Raw genomic sequence first — 18,179 nt, forward strand, 5'->3', positions numbered from 1 at the left:
CGCCAAGATATGGTAGACCTGGCAACAGCAGACCTGGTCATTTCTCGGAACAAGGACCCATCTACCAGGAACCTTATCAAAGCCCAGCCTATCAGCCAGGATACGATAACGGTTACAATAACAGAAGCTTCGCCACTACAAACGCACCTGCAGCAGCACCACCAGCCAGTCATCCAGTGCACCAGCCGAACCTGAACAATGCAAGTAACCAGCACTACACTCCAAACAGTGGTCCTGTGGGAAATCAGAACCCTGACCTGCGGAACACCCAACCTCAAGCAAACTACTCGGCTCCTTTCAATCCTACATCTGCGGTACCAAAAAACTAGGTCACCCCTCCCCTGGAGGGAGGGAGAACACCGCTTCAGATTCGGTCTCTCCAGCTTCACAGGTCAATTTCTGTGAAGGCCACGTCTACTTGGACTCAAATCTGTTTGGCACCTCTGTAAACACTCTCGTAGACACTGGTGCTAGTATGAACTTGCTAAGTGAAGAGCTGGTTAGAAAGCAAGGATTGGTTCAGTATCTCGACAATGCTTCCTTCAAGCTGAGTGGAGTGTCCGGAGTACCTCTCCAAGTGCTAGGAGTTCTGAGAGGGGTCGATGTCACTATAAACGGTGTTCACTTTGAAGCGGATTTCGTAGTGACGTCCAAAATGAATGAGGACTGCATCTTAGGACAAAAGTTCTTTGAGAAATACAAGATGGTGATTGATTTTAATAACAAGACTATTGGTAACTCGTACATTTCAGCCCAACTTCACGAAAGACCGTCTCGTGATTCCGTGTTGTACCTGAGGAGTAAGGAGAACTGTCTCGTCTCCAGCATACTAACGATCCCATGTGAGTTACTCGATAAAGATGGTACCGTAGTTGAACACACAGGCTTTTACTACCTCGCTCCACATCCTGATCTGCAGTTGTTGACAGAACTGAGTGGTAAAGAGAGCTCAAACGGAACACCCATTTACATTGAGGATGGTTACACTGACCTTGCTATGTCTTGCGACGATGATGCTGAAATCTGGTTCCCTAAAGACTGTATCATAGGAACCGTTCTACCTGATGTTCGAAGTGCCTACTTAGTAGAAAGTGAGGACATTCCTATACGTAACTGCGCAGATGGAGTTAAGAAAACTTACGGCTGGAATGATGACGATCCACGCAGAATAAAGATGATAGTTGAAGCCCTTGGAATACCCAATAATGACGTCCTTACAGAATCCGAAAAGATAGAAGCAGCCAACCTCATAGCTGAGTTTCCTGATGTCTTCGCTCTCGATAGGAGTGAGTTGGGCTGCACATCTCTTGTCTATCACGAAATTCCCTTATCAAGTTCAGTTCCAGTTCAGACTAGTTATCGCAGAGTGCCCTTTCATTTGAAAAAAGATTGCGTTAGAGAGTTAGGAGAGCTCCTAGATGCGGGAATAATACAGCACTCCACTAGCAATTACAACTCACCTGCTATAATCCTGAAGCGCAAGGGGAAGACTAGAATTATCCTTGATTTTAGATTATTGAACAAGATATCCAGCCGAAGCTATTGTAGCATACCAGCACTGAATACTCTCACAGCCGGATGCTATGGAAAGCAGATCTTCTCCAACCTTGACATGAAAGACGGCTTCTTACAAATTCCCATTCTACCTGCTCATCGCAAATACACTAGTTTCAGCATCCCTGGTGTTGGGTTCTATGAGTTCGCAAGGATGAGCCTAGGGCTCTGTGGAGGACCCAGCACATTTCAGAACTTACTGGAACGTCTCTTATGCAACATCGAAGATCCTGCTGTGGCCTCAGCCTATGTAGACGATATCCTGAGTGCAAGCGTGGATGTCAAAGGCATGATGTCCAACCTCAGAACTATCTTTGAGAGAATCAGGGTATCGAACTTGAGATTCAACCCCTCCAAGTGTTCTCTATTCAAGAAGAAAATCAAGTGGTTAGGAAGCTACATCTCTGAAGATGGAATCGAGGCAGACCAAGAGAAGACCCAAGCAATTCTTGACATGGTCTTACCCAAAACACGCCGTCAAGTGCAGAAGTTCATCGGTGCTGCATCTTGGTTCAGACCTCACATCAAGAACTTTAGTGACTTGTTGAAGGGTCTCTCTGCAACATTGAAAGGGGACAAATTCAAGATGACCACAGAAGCTGCTGAAAGTGTAGAAAAGATCAAGGCCGCTCTCACAAGCCCAGAAGTGCTCTGTTTCCCTTCTGAAGAACATGAATTTGTAGTGATGACAGACGCAAGCTCTTATTGCTGTGGCGGCACCATCGGCCATATGATAAATGACACCTTCAGACCAGTAGCTTTTGCCAGCAAAATCCTTACAGAGACTGAACAACGGTACCCTTCCTATAAACGAGAGTTCTTAGCAGTCAAGCACTTATTAAATCACTGGAGATATTACCTTCTAAACAAGCACTTTACTGTCATAGTTGACATGAAGGCCATTACATATGACTCTTTCATGAAAAAGACTAACTGTGGTGTTATTCTACGCTGGATTCTTGAACTGAGCTGTTTCCATTTTACGGTAAAGTACCGTGAAGGCAGACTAATGGATTTGCCAGATGCTCTCTCAAGGTTACCATCCAAGTCAGATAAGCTGTACTCCTGGTGGGTCAAAAGATGCGAACAGTCCGTTGAAGAAACTAAAAGGTATCCTGAAGAAAGAACCGCTCCAGACGAAGAGACGGAAGATGAGGAATTTACATTGGCAACAGTGCAATTTGAAGACTTGCAGAAAGCGCTTCAATATGAACAACCACCACCTATGCTCCCTAACTCTGATTACGAAATTCATGAGCTAGATCTACCTGGGCTCTTCCCCTTCGAGAGTGTGCTAGAATATACCAATGATCGTAACGAACAGTCGAGCACATCTACCGGAAATCAGCAGAACTCAGCAGACTGTGACCTCGAAACTGAATTGGAAAAGAGCCGTGAAACTGATGGTGAAACTCCAACTTCAAAAGTAGATTCTAACCTCACGACGGCTAACATTGCGGACAGCCACTCTAACATTGGTAATGCTGGACAAAAGACGGCGTGCAACTCTCAGCCGTTGAACAAAGAGCTTAAAATACTAGGTGATAACAGACTTGCATGCTACAAGGACCCCATAGTGGTTAACACAGTGAATGATCAGACCTCCAGCTCATTAAGGGTATCTCCTAGCAACCATAGGGACGAAGATGAAAGTCACAACACCCACACTAATCAAACTGGTCAATTACCATCAACTGAAAACACCAAAGATTGTAGTGAGAACCCTACACTCCAGGATGCAGATAACAGAGATTCAACTCAAATGGGTACAGATGTTACATCTACACAAGATTCAGCAGCGAAAGGTAGCCCTGAGTTCAGGACGGGAAGTTTTGACAAGCCCTTGCTAGCGTATAACAGTAAAGCTGTACTGGAAGAGCAGCTTAAAGACCTCGATCTCATGACGGTCCGAGAATGGCTGAAGGCTGGTGCAAGGCCAAATAGAGAGATAAACCGATCTGGATACAGTGATGACCTCACCCACTACTGGCACTACTTTGAACATCTCTGCTTCAGTGCTGAAGGCGCGATCTGCTACAAATACTTCTACACCGTGTCAAAGAAGTTTCGCGAACTCCTCTGTGTCCCACAACGATTGCTTGGAAAAGTGCTAGAAAATCACCACGACTCTGACCATAGTGGACACTTTGGACCAGTTAAGACACTTCACCGAATAAGAGAGAAGTATTATTTCCCTGGGATGTCGAAAGTAATTAAAATATACTGCAACACATGTGAAACGTGCTTTCTAAACAATCATACATACCAAAAGAAACCAGCTGCACCTCTCAAGCTCTTCACAGCCAACAGGCCATCTCAATACGTAAGCACTGATCTGATTGGACCAATCAATGGTCCTTGCAGGTTCCGGTATATCATGACTATAAAGGATCGCTTCACCAAATTCGTACAACTCGTTCCACTAATTGACGGTACTGCAAATAGGATAGCCAGATCCCTCATGGACAACTGGATCTGGAAGTTCGGTGTGCCAGAACGACTGTTAACCGACAGAGCCAACAACCTTACTGGTGAAGTAATGCAAGAGGTCTACAAAATCCTATCTATCTATAAAATCCAAACGACCAGCTATCACGCGAGAGGCAACGGAGATTGTGAGAGGGCCAACAAGGACATAGCCGTGGTGCTCAAAAAACTGGTTGCTGATAAGCCTTCCTCTTGGCCTGCTAAGCTAGATGCAGTTTCTTTTGCCATAAATTCAGCAATAAATGCATCTACCGGTCGTTCTCCCAACAAACTTCAGTTCGGACGTGAGCTACGCTCTCCGGGAGACCTCGTCTTCGACACTACCAGTACCGAGTTCTACAAATCAGGTGCTCATCTAGACAAAGCCTTGTACTACGATATTCGAGAGACGTTTGATCGTGTCAGGATCAAATTGGGTAACAGTCAAAAGATGCAGAAAACAGCCTATGATAAGAAGAAAAGCTTCCATACTACCTACAAAGAGAATGATCTTTTCTTTTTTTTTTTTTTTTTTTTTTTTTTTTGAGAGGCTGGGCCTGGTTGGCCCACGAGAGGATAGCATATGAATGCTTTGCCTACCTCTGGGGTATGGCAGTCCTGTGGGAGGATGCCAGTGGAATCAAGATGTGTAATCAAGGATGATGGTAAGTGTTGTGGGGTGTGTCATAGATAAACGCTTAAGTGGTGGTTGAGTGTGGAAGAGAGAGGCGAAATAAGACGGCGTTAAAGTAGTCGCTATGTTACACCTGTCTGGTCCAACTCCTCTGGCACCACTAAGCGTTTAGTGTGGTTTGTAAAGTTGACAATGGTGGAGATGTGTTGGTTGTCGAATATGTCATTGACAGAGAGGTAGTAGTCCCGGAAATATTGACCTCTTATTTGGGCAATAGCCGGGCACTGTCCGAGAAAGTGTGAGACAGTCTCCTCTTCGTCGCCGCATTTAGGACAAGCACTTGTGTCTGATTTGCGAATGGTGTGTAGGTGTTTGTTGAGGCCACAATGTCCCGTGATGAGGTGCACTGCAGTTCTATAATTTTGTCTGTTGTTACTGAGTGTAGTGTTGAGATTTTTGATGATGTTGATGTTTTTATGTCCAAGTGTCAGTTTAGTGTGTCTGGGACCATCAGTAATCCATGATTCTTGATTAAGTTTTGTGACTTTGTCGTTGATCAGGCGTTTGATGTAAGATTGTGGAATTGGGCAATTCAAAGTGGATTCACTGGTTGTACCATTTTTGGCCAGCTCGTCTGCTTTTTCATTACCCCACAATCCAATGTGTGCAGCTATCCATCTGATCTCTAAGGTGTTAGTGGATCCGAGTGTATTGAGGGTGTCGTAACAGTCTCTAGTAGTCCTACTCCTCGTTGAAGGTGAGGATATGGCTTGAATAGAGGAGAGACTGTCTGACCATATGATGATGTGTGTGTTTGTATAAGTTGATAGATATTTACAAGCTTCGATGATGGCAGTGAGTTCTGTTTGATAAACGGTGCAATAATCGGGAAGCTTGAATGATCTATCATCTAGTGTAGTGTTGTTGTTGTCTGTGGTGATAATATAACCAGCCCCGCTACCTGAGTCTGTGCGTGACCCGTCTGTGTAGCAGGTGATGGTTTCACTGGGGATGTTGTCGATGGTGTTTTGGAGAGAATGATCTTATCCTGGTGTGGAAACCACTTAGCCCCGCCATTAAGCACTTTCGAAAGTTTAAGAACTGCTACAGCGGACCTTGGAAGATTTTAAAGGTTCTGTCTTCATGGACCTACCTAGTACGACATGCGAAAACTAAAAAAGAAATCGTATGTCATTTTGACACAATGAAGCTCATCCCCATTGATCTGCGCCACAAGACTCATGTGCCCATTATTACTACTACCGAGGAGATCCAGCCTAGTGGTAAAAATTACGTGGAAGCCAATAATATAGACGATAGCGAGATCACACAACTGATGTATGGCACTGTGACTAAAACGCCACCTCCTCCTATCTTTGCCGAACCAGATACCACTGAGGTTAGAACCAACGAAGCAGAATCATCAAATACTGGGTATTCTCTCCGTACTAGAAAAATCATCACTTATTCTAAATAAATAAAAAATCACGGAAAAAGAAAGCGCATGCTCAGTCTCTTGCAATTGTCTTTTGATCCTATTGACCTGACGGTCCTGGTTGTTCATCTGAAGCTGAGTCGGACGAGTCATCTGACTCACTGGAACTATTTACGTGTATAGTGTCCAGTATTTCCCCAGTCGTTTCATCCACCTGAAAAGATGTAAGTTATCTCTCGAAGCAACAAAGACCTAAAGAAGGATGGCAAAGATTCTTCTACTAAAGACTAACAAAGACTCTACCAGATTGGGCTGTACCTTCAAGTAGTGGCTCTCCAATAAGGAGTTACTACCCTTAAATTGTTGAGCACGTAGTAAATACTTGAGGGTCTACTCTTCTCTGTTACAGTAGTCATTTCATTTTAACTTTGTATACTGCGTTTGCATCACGATAAATCGATTAGCTTGTTCAAGTACCGTACAAGTAAATAGTGACGCAAAATTGTTGTAATGCAATGTTATAAAACTATACAGTAGTGATTCTGCCGACTAGATGTAATCAGACACTTCTAACCTCAAATCTCCTAAGGATGCTCTACCTACTACTTTTATGTATGGCAAAGACCTACGTAATAGTGCAGACACTTAGCAAAGACACCGATCTCCACTTTCTCACCTCGGATTCACCCATTGTACACGAAGAACTAGGACTGGCCTTATTGCCCAGCAACTTATTGGCTCAAGGAAACGAAAACATATATCAATCAGTGTTTCTCACACTAGAAAATGTGGCACCCCCGTCAAAAGTCTGTGATTTGCCGTGTTCACCAAATAGCACTGTGATATCACGATTAGCTAACCAGGATGGATGTTGGATCGAACAGATGGTCATTGTAAAGTCCTCCGTGGTTTCAGAGACCAAGAGGACTACAAGGAAGAATGCATAGTGAAATGCCTTGCAGAGGCCCGATGCGGTGCTGTTGCTTACGACCAAGAGAACTCTCGATGTATCACCCTCACAGGGAATTATTATCGAGTAAATGCCATTGATTCCACATCTTCCTCTGCTACAGCCAAACTCGGCTGCCTCTTAGAAAATGAAAGAAAAACCAGATCACAAGTGTGCGGAGAGAGCAACGAACTATTTGACGTCATTCTCAACTCTATGACAACACAACATAACTTGATCATTGCAAAATACATTCAAAAGTACAAAGACGTCCGCAAAGGGTATGACCTTAACCTCACAACGGCCCATCCCACACTCAACATTGAAAAAAGATCCTGGGCAGATTTCGATTTTCTGGAAAGTATCCCTATAATTGGCCACTTTTACGAAATCCTAAAAAGTCCCTCAGAAAATAGAAAACTCAAAGAACATATGCATCATATCACAAAACAGTTCGTTCAATTTGCTGCCCAAGTTAAAACGGAGTTACTGACTGCTAGAAAATTTGAGAATGAAATACTCGAAATTGTAGAAGCAGGCTTCGGGAAAATCTTCGAAGAGATTCAAGGCATCAAATGTGATGTGGCATCACTAGCTATACTGTCCATCTTTCAGCAAGCACTTAAAACACATCAGTCAAAACTTGATGAACTCTTTTATGCAACAAAACACGGTAAATTAACCGCTAGCCTGCCCCAGACACTTACACTTGAAGACCTTGATATGGTACTGGAGCAAAACCCCAACTTCAGAGACACTCTCTACATCGCCCACCCGGAAGTGCTATACAGGGTTGGCGAATTATACCTCATGGATGTCCGACAGAACGAGAAAAATCTACTCTTCCACTTTCTACTAACCACACCCAGACTGAAACCAGCTTCTCTCTTCAGAACATATTACCCTGTCCAAGTCCCAATAACAACTGCTGACAGCCAGTTGTGCTTCAAACCAGTCTTACCAGGTACCATTATTATACAAGACGACAGCTTGGTAGCAGCAGACATTACAGACTGCACAATAAAAGAAGAGATCATCCTATGCCAACAGGATTTCGGCGACAATTTTTCACCCAATGTACAAAAGATACCCTGTCTCAATAATGAGCCGAATTTATGCACACTAGAGAGCGTACCTTGTGACACGACCATGCTCTTCACTAAAGCTGGAGCACTAGTATACAGTGACGACGCTATTTTGGGTATGAACATAGGAGAAACTACTCAACTCACGGTACTAAATCAGGAACAAAAGTATTCCTATTTTTTCCCCTGGTCAACATACAAAATGATTCAATCTAATCAAAAGGTGATGTATTCTCTTGATAATGAACTGGCCGTTAAAAACCTCACTTGGAAGTCGGACAAAATATCCGTAGAATTCCACGAATTCGTCAAAGTGACATCAAATCAACAGATCACAGCTAACATCACAAAACTCAAAGAAACCTTGGATAATGTTACATCTCTTGCAAAAATGGATTTCAAGCCCGACTTTCTTGGTCTGGGAATCTCAAGAAGAAAATGGAATGACTTCACAGGCATGTTCTCGCTAGTGGTCACCATACTGTCAATACTCAGCTTCATCTTCGTCTGTTGCTATAGCAGAATAAAGAAAAACAACAGACTCGTACGCACTGTTATGCAAACACTAAAACAGGAAAAAAGAGAACGTCGTGCTATAAGATACAACAACTCTACAGCGCTGCTCGAGTCCCCGGAGGACAGACACTGGCCGAGAACACCTGAAATGAGACGGGCACAACAACATCCAAAGACAACTTCATTAAAGACGGAAGACGAACACATAACACCAGCAGCAGCCTCTACGAAAGAGCCACAATTCAACGAAGTTCGCACAATAACAGATGCTTATGGATCACTTTAAGCATGAAATAGACACTTACCAAGCTGCTGAACAGCCTTTTAGTGTGGTGCACCACACCCTCCGAAATGCGTCGTGCATATTCTAATTTCTGGGACACAAGGTGCATCTTCAGAAATTTAACCTCGTGCTCCAACTCCTGCACTAGCCTCTGAAGTCTCGCGACTTCAGTTTCACGGATCACCTGCAACAAATGCAAAAGATAGTCCTCAAACTACTACATGGTAACAAACAGCAACCCTTCAAACTAACAAAAATACATTGCAGTAGTACACTACTCACTTCAGACGGTTCCAGAGGCTCTAGGCGAGCCACAGGTCGCCCACGCTCATCAATCACCTCGATATCACTATTGGAACTTCTTCTCCGTTTCCTGCTCTTCCCCTTGTCGGGTGGTCCCGGCATGTCGTGATTTAGAACACTGTATCAAACACACAAAATCTATTGCAAATGTAACGCCACTGCAATTGAACTGAACAGTTATTTTTAAAGACTTGAATTTACTGCCTAATGCAGCCCAAACAATGATTGACAGTTGAACCGATAATTGCACAGTTCCGACATTGAATATATAGAATTTTACAATTATGTCATATAATACCCTAAATTTCTATACTGGTCCCACTTCTATTTTCAAATTTTTCAAAGACTGCAGAGAGGGATTTATTTTTAAGCTTTTCTACGGGGAAGTATTGTAGACATCCAGTTCGCATGTGTATTTTGAATTTTAATTTTAGTTTCTTAATAATTTTAGTTTTTGTAGATTTCACGTAAAAGTTGTAAAGTTGAATGTGGAGCTGTGCCAACTGATTCCAGACTGATTTCTTTACAGTACCTGATTCCATCTCCTGATTTTAAGACAAGAATTTGAATCTAGAACAATAAAATGATAAACTCCCTTTAATCTCAAATCTTGAAATAGTGTTAAATTCTTTAAAAGAACTCAAGTCATTCAAACTTGATCAAATAAGCGGAATCTTTCTCTGAACAGCATGACACAGTACGATACCAAATAATTGACAAATGATTCATTAATGATTACGGCCAAAGCCCAGTCCTAAAAATAAAAATGAATACTGATATAACGATCAATTTTAAAGATAACGGAATTTAGGAGCTAGTTGTTCGATGATTTGAAAGTGATTGATAAGCCGCAAGACGCGCAGATAATGATATTGTAAGCATGAAAATCGAATTATTGTCGAGACAAGAAAGCCCGAGGATAATACCGGAAGCCCGAGATGATCGTCGGAGGAATAATTACAGAGATAAGCCCGATAATTGGACGTGTTTATAAAAGCTGAAATCAAGCAGCTCTAATCGGCACAGCCTAGTTTTATTTACAGAGAGTTTTTGTCAGTTTGAAGAAATTAACAGCTAGCTCCCACTTTGTTACTGTTACTCTGTTATTTACACCACTTTAGTCTTAATCAGTTTCTGAAAGTACTCGTTTCTATTAGTCCCACTTAGTCTTTGTCCAACAAAACCCTACAGCGCACAATAGAAGGGGCCCTTTGCTTCTGTGTCCTGGCGATTCTCAGTTTGCTCATAAAAGTCTGTGTAGTCTGATGTAATATGTTTAACGCACAAATCTCCGGTTACAGGCTTCAGCAATTGTTCACTAACCAATTAGACCTGAAATGAAAGAAATTGTATAATGGGAACCAGGTTACGATAAAAATGATCATCAAAATTACTTTTTTTAAGAAGGATACCTCACTATTCAAACATCATAGCAACAAACTTCACATATCAATTGTCGTTTGATGTTGTATTTAGTAAACCACCGGCTCTGCTTGTGCACAACACAAGGGTATTTATTTTTAAATGCACTATCCAAGGATGCTTTATTACATACCTTAGGCATTTAATCGTTGCAGTTGTTTCTATATGTGGCAGTCCTGAGCGTCAATCTTTTTCGTCTTTTGTCTGCTCATTTCTCATTTCAAATCGATGAGGCAGGACTAGAATTTAGCAATGTTCTGTGTGCTGTACCTAACTATAGTGTGCGTGGCATTTATTATCTTGGTCTCCGTAAATGTGGAAACCATTGAATATGTCTACCAATGCTCCTCAGTCGACCACAAAGCATTTAAAATAGCGTTTAGTGTTTTGACCAGCTGTGTATTTAGATGAAGCAAGGTCAGGAACCCAGCATGGTGGAGGATAATGACAGTTATCGTGCAATAATATCTGTCACTTTACTTTTGTAGCTTTCAATTCTATCAGAATCGTAGTTTGTAAATACACATACCTTTGATGAAGTAAATGTTAGACAGTGTTTTTATGAATATATCCCCGTGAAAAACTTACTTAACAACAGTAAGATAATAAACTTCTGAGAAATTCAATCATGAAGGGTCTTATTTCATCAAAAAAGCTGAAGTTTGAAGGCCATTGAAAATGTTCAAATGTTCAACGCTGATATAAATGAAAGCCAAATATATATGTAATCTTCAGCTCAACTGTCCATCATGTCTGTTAGATTATGATAGTTGCAGTTCAACTACAGTAAAAGCAGATAAAATTAAAACAATTATGCCCTTAAACAGTATGTCTTGAAAGAGCAGTTTCTTCTGGGCTTCTGGTTGTTAGAAGGCATCTCAGTTACCAGTACTTGTGATTCCGCGGTTATAGCTGAATAACACAATGCTGCCGTCGCCACAAAGTGCAATGCGGACAGACATAGACCTGAATGAACCAAGTAAAACCTGACAAGGATTCTCACCCAACAGATGGTTTACAAGCGCCCATAAATCTCAGATTTGGAAAGATTTTTCTGACTATAGTACCATCCATGTAGGTAAATAGTAAGTGTGCCCGCTGCAGATAAGACTGAATTACTGCAATTTAAAATTGTTTGGATCCAAGTATCTTTAAATCTATCTGCCTGTGCTTGTATTAAGAGTGCATGTTTGTTCTCATTTTATCAAGCTAATGGACGTTTCTAAGCATTGCTTGAAGTTAAAATTTTTTATGAACAGCGTTCCCCAAATCTTGGCTGCATTAAACCAAACGGTATTTGATTTTATTTAGGAGAATAACCCGTGAGACACGTTGCACGGTTGAAAATTTGATAGTCTCAGAAAAGGGAGTATGGGCAGTGGTACTGATAATTCTTAAAAATTCTAGGAGATGCATGATATTTGAACAAGTATTGAGCCGTAAGTCTTTTTAACTATAGAAAATGGGTTTTGTAATGTTCCATTTCAAAGTGATTTTATGGTCTGAGTATTTTGCATACCGTATGGTCCTAGTAGGTGCACTATGTTATGTTATCTAAATATAGTCAAGGTCGCCAAAAAGGATCCCTTATACAGAGCTTCTGTTGATTAAAAGACTAATCATTGGACCGTTCTTTGATGACAAACACCCACACACTTATACCGTAACTGAGATGTGAATTCAAAAAGAGCATATATATATAATTCAAATATAGTCAGAGGTAACGAGTGCCGAATTCTGCAGATTGCACAGTCATAGATCGCAGATTATAACGGATGTAGTGCATTGGGCAATCCATTAGCTACTATCAATAACAACACCTAAGAATTTGGTATCCTTGACTTTAGGTTAATAACCTTACCAATGATGAAATATTGATCTAGATTCAACTACAGGATAGCAAATGGATCTGGTCCCGTGCACAGGTGTCATCATTTCAAAGCAGGTTTTAAAATGTATGTAGCAGCATTAGTGACATGTTTGATAGGAGTAGATTACATTCATGTACATCGAGACATGATTAATACTAAGTTGGCTTTTTGTATGTTGCTTTCTCTTAGATGGTCCTGATATGAAGATATTAGTGTCATCAGCAAAAAGTACAAATTACATCTCACTGTCTGAAAAGCAGTTTACTAAATCGTTCATATACAATAGGAAAGATAACCCCTAGAATTGACCCTTGTGTTACTCCAAAATCCACGTCCATTGTTTCTGAGTACATCGTTATACATAACATACGCTTTCTGTGAGTCAAATATCTTTTTAGTAAGGTAATAGCTGTGCCCCTACGACCGTGTAGGCATATACTTTGCATAAAGAACAACTATGATCAATGGGTGTCGAAGCATTGCTCAAGTCCAATGAATCCCTAGGACATGTATATTGCTTGCCAGAGACCATAGTAACGGAGTCTATAGTTTTGTGTAGAGCATGGGTGGAAGAATGGCCTTTTCTAAAATCCAAACAGTGAGTCTGTTAGTACACCTTTAGATGTGAAGAAATTATGAGAGGCGTTTTATAAATAAACCTTCTCGAAGAGCCTTCCAAATAAGGTAATACTGATACAGGCCGAAAATTTTTCAATGCATTCTTTATTGTCTTTCATGTAAATTATATTAGACTTTACATTTAAAAATACTTGGGAATGTACCACTTTGTATACATTGGTTGTAAATCTACCAAAGTACCTGCAATGAGTTTTTGCGCCTTTTAACAACAACAACAGGTATTCAATGGCCTTACCCATTTTGAAAATCTCGGATCACCTCTATAATTTCTTCTTCATTAGTTTCTCCATATATGGAGTCAGATACCGAATTAGACATAAACTGAGGCAAATGATTCAACTTGTTTCCAGAGAAATACATTGTTTGGACATTACCATTTATATTAGAGATTACTTGCTAAGAGTAGTAATATACACAGAATTGTTAGCAATTATCTTCTGTCAAGTAACTCTCGGCATCTATGACAAATCGGACTTTACATCTAATATAGTTTTGCACGAGTCATGTATAATTTCCCAGGTCTTTTTTGATTGTCATGCTTGTAACTTCCTCGAATTATGAGTATAGCACATAGCCTTTTGCCATCTTATTGAGCTCTGAAAACTTGTCGAATTCCTGTATATATGTGCTTTGCTTTGATCCCATCAGGATTTTAATGTACACGTCTTCAATCCATTCGAAATACAACCTACTTTCTGTCGATGGAGTTAAGAGGCCCTGCAGATCCAAGGTTGGTTATGCTGTTTACGTTAGTGTTCTAGAGTTAAATTTGCAGGGGGAAGAACAAATCTATCTTATTCTTGAATAACTGCACAAAGAGTCAAATGTGTACACTGTGTGGGAACCTATCAATAACGTATTCTATTCAAGACAGAGCTTCTCTAAGTTAGCATTACTAAGTCGTAGTGTAAGAATTTTTGTCTATGAATCAGTGTGTTGCCCAGATCAGGGGAAAGTCAATAAGATTAAATATAAGGTATTGTGGGAGATCTTTTCAGATAAGCTCTTGTTGTTCTTATCTTCTGGTTAACTTTCTGTGATGTGGACCGGTAATTATTCGTCCCCAGCCGAAGTGGGACATGCTTGCTCGCCAGTAAAGACATACTGCCTTAGATGACACTATTTCTACAAACTGACAAAAGTATTAAATATAAAATGTGTCCATTAATGGCGCAAATGCATAATTGTGATAATTTCTCGACGCGTCCGTCGTGTGATAGTTATCTGGAACCAACTGCATGCCCTACGATTGCTCACCACTGTGATCAAGCATTTGTTTTGTTGTTTATTTGTGTGAAAGGAACCTTACTTGATTAATTCATCCATTCGGATTTTAATAAACGAGGAGCTATGCAATACCGATCATCTTAGACTAATGGATCAATCTTATTATATGATAACTTTATAAACGAACTTGCAAACAAAGATTATAATGCGAGTTTGCTGCTCTTCAATCATAAATACGACACTTCAATTAACATAATGCTTGCTAGAGATAAGACAAAATATTATCAGACTATACATGCAGCATGAGATAACTGGTGGGGATAACCCTTCGGTCAAAACGGATTCCGTAAAGTCAATAGTGCGGACTCGGGACCTTGTAATATCGCGGAATATTGTCCATTATCTACATTCTGCTTTCGTAGTTTAAAAATAGTGAGTTCTAATATAACAGTCTTATAAACCGGATAAAGTATGGAATGAATGAAAAACCTGACAATCACACTCTTATAATCCAAAAGCATGATAAACTCGTAGTGATGTATGATTTCTAGAAACATTAAATTAATTATGCGCTCACATGTCCTCATAGAATGATTGCCGCATAAGGTTCTGTAAATGCCAGGGCACCTTCAATCTAAATTATTCACCTTCAGAAGCAGTCAACCAACGCGTGGCTTTATTTTTATGATATGATATGTTTTGATTGTTATTAATAAATACCACAATTTAAATTTGTTTTCCAAAAAAATTTGTTTTCCAATACGAACAAAAATTTTAACGGGCCGATACTTGTAAAATATTTGATTTAAATATTACCGTACGAGTCCAAATCGTCGCGCGTCCAGGATAGTTATAAACCACAACCAAATTGATCAACGAAGTCAACACTTAAAGTTGCAAAACAACAATCTTGTCGATGCCGAAGCAATGCAAAATATCTAAATATTTCGACAAAATCTATATTCACGCAATTCAATTAATTGTGCTTTTTTACGGAGAAAAAAGTGATCACGTTAAACAATAATATTTTTTGAGCTTTTTTTCTTCTTTCAAAAATCAACGAGTGAACTCTAAATAGTTGTTTCAGTTTAATACTTTCAAAGCCCTACAATAAAACAAATCATTTAGGTCCCAATGTCAAAGCGATAGAAGAGCTATGACGTGACCCGTATTGTTATCCTAAGCAACTCAATCTTCAATCCTGGGCTACAGTATTGACTCGCCATTTACTCCTCCCCACCGCCATTTTCTCCTCCCTCTTCCTCACAGTCACTATGATCTGAATTCTGTTATACCAATGTTTTAAACTCGTTTTTCAATTAATGAGCCGAAAGCTCTCAAGCCAGTTTGAAGAATGTCATGAAACTATAAGAGAAATTCTGTAAATGTCGAGGACTTTTCTTGGAGTTGCATTCAATTTTGTTTCATAACAAGAGTTTTCAACATTGCACGTTTGATGTCTGAACATGAAACACTTATGGCCAACAAAACTGCTGGAAAACTGCACAAAGTGGCTCACTTCGACTCGAGAAGAATAGTGTATTGTCTTCCTCACATGGACACACCACGACTAAGACCAATCAAAATTTTAAATTATCCTGATATCAGAGCATTCAAAGATATCAACACCAATTTTGGCGCAAGCTAAACTCCTGCCTACAAGCAAGAACAAGTCTGGTTCTTGATGCAACCAGTACCACAACGACGACGATTAGTCTCATGACCATTCGCAATGTAATATGTAGTTTTCATTTGAGCGAGAGGACCATCGACATAATTCCATAAAATGTGGGATAAGCGATGTAACAGTAAAGCTATATCACCCCAAAGGACTGTAATTTGTAAATATATGAAACCGTGTGTGTCAGGAATATTGATCTTCAACAGGTTCGTGCAGAGAGCTCAGTTAGGGACTCGGTATAGCTTATCTTTCGCTGCCAGATACCGAAGACAGATAGCAACGTAGTCAGGAGTCAGATTGCCCCACTACCATTCCTATGCCGCCCACCACCACCTCAACACCAACCCTTCTACCGAAAACTACAAAAAAACCGTAAGCAGGAAACCACTGTTCCTGTTTTGGCACGTCAATGACAAAATACGTACGGACAAATAAGTTGGATTCCGGGGAAGGTAAAGTAATCGAAATGTGATCTCAAGTGGTGCAAAAATTAAGACCTCACTGAATAACAATCCATAAATTTTCATAAAACTCATCAGCGCAGAAGCTGACGATATAGAAAAAATTATAATGATTGTTTGGTACAAATGACATTAAACATACTAAAGTATTGGTTTCAGTCCTTAGGAGTATCACCTGAATTAATTGACACCCTAAGCAGTTATTTCCCGCTGCAATTATAATTACCAATGTTGTCTTCCTTTAACTGTTATATTCCTACATATCAAAGAATGTTCAAGATTTTAATAATCGACTTAAAGACTTATGCCTAAATAATAATTGCGTAGTTCTTAGACTGTTTTCTCAGTCTTTTTAACTCGAGACTTTAGATCAGAAATGACTTCAATACCATTTGCTTTTCATCTCAATATGAGAGGAGTAGTTTTACTGTCCACTTGGCTTAAGTTTGTTGTAAACGAACACAGTTTTTGACAGGTTGTAAATAATCTATCTGGGATTCAATCTTTGATCTGTTCTCCATTTAATATTTTGATTAAGAACGTTGCGCCATAAATTTAAAACTCAAACAAATTCTCTGATTATCTTTTTTCTCAATTTTTATTCCTCCCATTTCAGGTAATTTCGGTCACTGTCCGATTATCCAATATGTATAACAATGAATCGTTTAGACTTAGCATAGGTCTTTTGCATGTCAAAAGCCTCGTACACATTCAAGAAATTCACGTATACATATCAACACGTTTATACCCTAACAAAATTTTACACATTTAAGTCTCGCATAACACCCCACACATTACTAAAATATCATAATCATATGATTTTCTCTTAAATTCGCTCATCATACTTACATTCTCCCAATCTTCACTCCACGAGTTAGGTCGCATGAACACCGAATCCCCTAGATTCTAATAAATCATTCCACCTACACCTTGACAGCCCACTTATCTATACCATTACATGCTAGCTCCCACAATCAAACATATTCTTTTCTATGTAATTATCTCCTCATGTTTAAAAAAGTTCTTCTCCCTGGAGATAGAATAGATCAATATTCAGCCGCCTCACTTCTATCCCACTTTATTCATTCTTTGGTTTTCTCTCTTAACTTTTCTTTTTGATAACTCTTGTTAATCTTCTATGCTTAATCCAGGTTCCCCAACTCCCTATGTGGGTACTCTACAAATAGTCCAATGTCACATTCCTTTTCAGTACCCATAATCTTCCTCCCATTCCCCTCTTATGATGGTAATAAGATTTGCGACTTCAATCCTTTGCTATCATATAGTCAGCCGACATAATTGCCCTAAATGAGACTTGGCTCAAAAAATCTATTTCAGCAACGAAATCTTCCTTCTCTCATAGGAAATCATTCCGCAATGACGCACGAGAAGACTCATCCTCAAGATCCTATAACCCTAAAAATTTAGGGAAAATGGGAGGTGTTGTTCTTTTGGCTGTTCGGTCTGATCTCGACGCACACAACCCGACTACCAGTAGCCTAGTGCAGAATGCATGCCGTTAAAATATCTTTCTAACCAAAGAGAGTATTGTAAATCTGTACTTGGTTATAGAGAAGATGAACTCTGGTTACCTAATCATGATGTCATAGTAAGATATATTCCAAGCTAGTTTCCAAAAGAATCCCTAAAATC

This window comes from Bolinopsis microptera, chromosome 12, assembly GCF_026151205.1.
Source record: "Bolinopsis microptera isolate Bmic1 chromosome 12, MBARI_Bmic_1.0, whole genome shotgun sequence".
Lineage (NCBI taxonomy): Eukaryota > Metazoa > Ctenophora > Tentaculata > Lobata > Bolinopsidae > Bolinopsis > Bolinopsis microptera.